The sequence below is a fragment of the Mesocricetus auratus genome, unplaced genomic scaffold, assembly GCF_017639785.1.
Source record: "Mesocricetus auratus isolate SY011 unplaced genomic scaffold, BCM_Maur_2.0 Super-Scaffold_100004, whole genome shotgun sequence".
In the NCBI taxonomy this organism is placed as follows: Eukaryota; Metazoa; Chordata; class Mammalia; order Rodentia; family Cricetidae; genus Mesocricetus; species Mesocricetus auratus.
The window spans coordinates 69,465,709-69,468,891 of NW_024429189.1; the positions used below are offsets into that span (position 1 = coordinate 69,465,709).

At 44.3% G+C, this 3,183-nt stretch overlaps 1 long non-coding RNA gene across 1 annotated transcript; it reads left to right on the plus strand.

Annotated features, from left to right (window-relative positions):
• The first annotated feature begins 540 nt into the window (after window positions 1-540).
• LOC121140213 lies at window positions 541-2,797 on the plus strand. The gene is made up of 3 exons (XR_005877012.1): window positions 541-567; window positions 1,936-1,989; window positions 2,074-2,797. It is a non-coding gene; the product is annotated as an uncharacterized LOC121140213 (long non-coding RNA).
• Window positions 2,798-3,183: the final 386 nt, after the last annotated feature.

The following is a 3,183-nucleotide window of genomic DNA, read 5'->3' on the forward strand; positions in this document are numbered from 1 at the left end:
TAAGCACTGCACAGGAGAGGTCTGCGGTATAACGACTTTCTCCTGGGAGATAAGTCATCTTGCATGAAGGTTCTATGTCATGATCTCCTTCCCCCAGAAAAACGACATCGGGACTGGTCAGGGCTCCCTCTGGGGATAAGACCCTGGAGAGGAGCTTTGTACATGTTCCAAATTTGCACATGGGGATTTGACCTCTATCTCCACTCCAAAGTTGTGGGTGTCCTATGGCTTCAAAAATAAATGAATAGGGGGAGATGTGAGGAGCCACCCTCACTATCGCTATCGCCATTAGAAGATGGCGCTGACATCTGCTGTCAGTTGGAGTTTACCGTTTAAGCTGTGCCTCACCCGTCATCTGGGGTGATGAGCAAACCACCAATCCCGGCTCTACACGTCTCACTCGGAGCTCCTAGGCTTATATAAGGGGCTGGGTTTCTTAGCTTGGGGTCTCCCTCTCAGAAGCTGATCATCTATCTCTCAAGATGTATTAAAGCTTTACTGCAGAAGGATCCGAGTGTCCTGCGTCGTTCTTGCTGGCGAGACGGTAGCGCGGGACACTTGTGTAAAGTAAGTACAAAGAGTTTTCTTTTTCTTACACATAATCTATCTTCTTTGGAGGCAGCATCTTGCTGTGTAGCCTAGGCTAACCTATAATTGAGTAGGTTTCCCAGGCTGACCTCAAACTTTCAATCCTCCTACCTCAGCTTCCCCAATTATGGGCTTACAAAACTTTCCATCATTCCCAGACCCCATTGCTTTATTAAAAAACCTTGTTTTGAATTATTTCACGCAATATATTTTGATAATGGTTTTCTCCCTTCCCAATTCCTCCCAGATCCACCCATGCCCCTACCCATTCAACTTTATGTTCTCTTTCTAAAATAAACTAAAACAAAACACACACACACACACACAGTAAGAAAAAAATGGCCAAATAAGGCAAAACGACATAAAAAGTCTACAAAACACCATCAAGTTTGTTTATGTTGGTCAACTACCCCTGGGCACGGGGCTTGCCCTGCGTAGTTGCTGTACCGACTCCAGTGGAGAAACCCGATTCTCCCTTTGCCAGTGGGTATCTGTTGCAGATAGCTTTTTGGTTAAGGGTGGGAGCTGGTGTCCATTTCCCCTCTCAGTGCCGGGAATCCCGTCTGGTTTGAACCTTGGCAGACCTTGTGCATGCTACCATGGAAGATTCCTTGGTGTCATCTATCACCTCTGGCTCTTACAACCCTTGTTCCCCCTCATCCACATAGATCCCTGAGCCCTGGGGTCAGGCATTTGATGCAGATAGCCCATTTAGGACGGAGCGCTCCCAAGTGTCACACCTCCTGCGCACTGTCCAGTTGGGGGTCTCTGCTTCAGCTCCCATCTGCTGCAGGAAGGGGCTTCTCTGATGGGAGCTTAGGGAGGTGCTGATTTGAGTCCTAGCCCAGCGTCTCCAGTGTTTCTTTTTTAATCCAAAAAACCAAACCAAACCAAACCAAAATATTTGATGCTCTTCAAATTTCTAGCGAATTTCTCTTGTAAAATTACAAGATGACATAGTCAAACATGTCAAATTGCTATCATTTTCAATTTTGATCCCTAAAAATGCTCCCCTGACTGACATGTCAAGACAGCCATTTTCTTAGTCTTTTCCCATCCCCCTGAAAATTCTCTCATCTCTCCTGTGCTAGATTCTGGTTAAGCCCATTTCTCCCCCTTGTTTTAGTCCTTACTCAAACGGAGCATATCCTCAATGCCTTCCCTAGAAAAGTACTCAGAGGTAAAAATTTTAAGACTTCTTTTCTGGAAACGTTTAATACTCATTTCAACTGATGTTTTGCCATAGTATAGAATTCAAAATTAGAAGCCCGTTCCTTCCCAATTTTAATATGTTGTTCTGTTGTCTTCTAATTTGGTGACAGTCTGACCTCTATTTCTCCCTGACAGCATTTATGATCTTCGTTTCTGATGATCTGAAGTTTGGGGATGACAGACTTTGATGTGAGAATTTCTTTGTAGGGGGCTTCTCCTGAATGCCTTCACCTTACACATCCTGCCTTATTACTCTCGGTTTTCTATTATTAGTGAAATTGAAGTAACACAGATTTACCTGGAGTCCTCAACTTACGGCCTTTGCAACCAGAACACAGAGGGACAAGCCCATTCGAGAAGAGCAAGGCCAGTCTGAAGGTCGGGAGTGTGGGCAAGAGACAGCTGTGTGAAGATCAGGACTGTGCCTGCTGAAGCACACCAGTGCGACCATGCTCAGTGGGCAAGTTTCTGACCCAGTGTAGCAGGCAAAGAACAATGAAGTTGCAGTCAAGCCTCAGAGGTTCTCCCTTGCCATGAGGAAAAGCGTCGGAGCCTTTGTACACAGGCTCTAGTGTGAACACACAGGAATGGGTGTGTGTTCACATACTTGTGTGCATGCCCATTCATGTGTGCAAGTGTGCGAGTATGTATGTCTATGTAATCACATGTGTGTATATAAATATGCATATGGATGCCTCTGTGTGTCTGTGTTGCTCACAATACTGTTTGGAGTGGATAGAATAGGGTGAAAGGCCACAAATCCTGACTTTGTAGAAATGAGATACATATGTGTCTACACACCCACTCTCACAGGTTTGTACTCTCAGTTCTCTTTGAACCTGAGGCTTCTCTGACCTCTGTCCTCAACCCTGGCAGATTTCCAAGCTGCTTTTCATCCTTTTTGTTTCCTTTTTGACAACCTCTTGTAATTATTGCAATTAAGAAAACATTTAATAAAAGTATATATATATATATACATATATATATATATGCATTGACGGAGTTATGTGCATGTGAGTGTAATGTCCTTGGAGTCCAGAAGAGGGCATCTGATGTCCTGGAGCTGGAGTTGTGAACCACCTAACATCGGTGCTGGGAACCAAATTCCATCTCTTAAATCTCCCCAGCCCTCAAGTCCTGTGATTTATAGTAAAATACCTGCTTGTTTCCTAGCCAGACACTGTGCTCAGTCCTTTATGTCATCTCATTAATGTTTCCTGGATCTCTGTGGAATAGATATTATACATCATTTCCAGGTAAGAAAACAGAGACTGTGAGAGGGGAAGTAATGTACCTGCATCTTATCATTTATAAACTGCAGAGCATTCATCTGGACCCAGGTCTGATTCCAAACACGACTTTTGTACTGTGGTCAATGGAGCA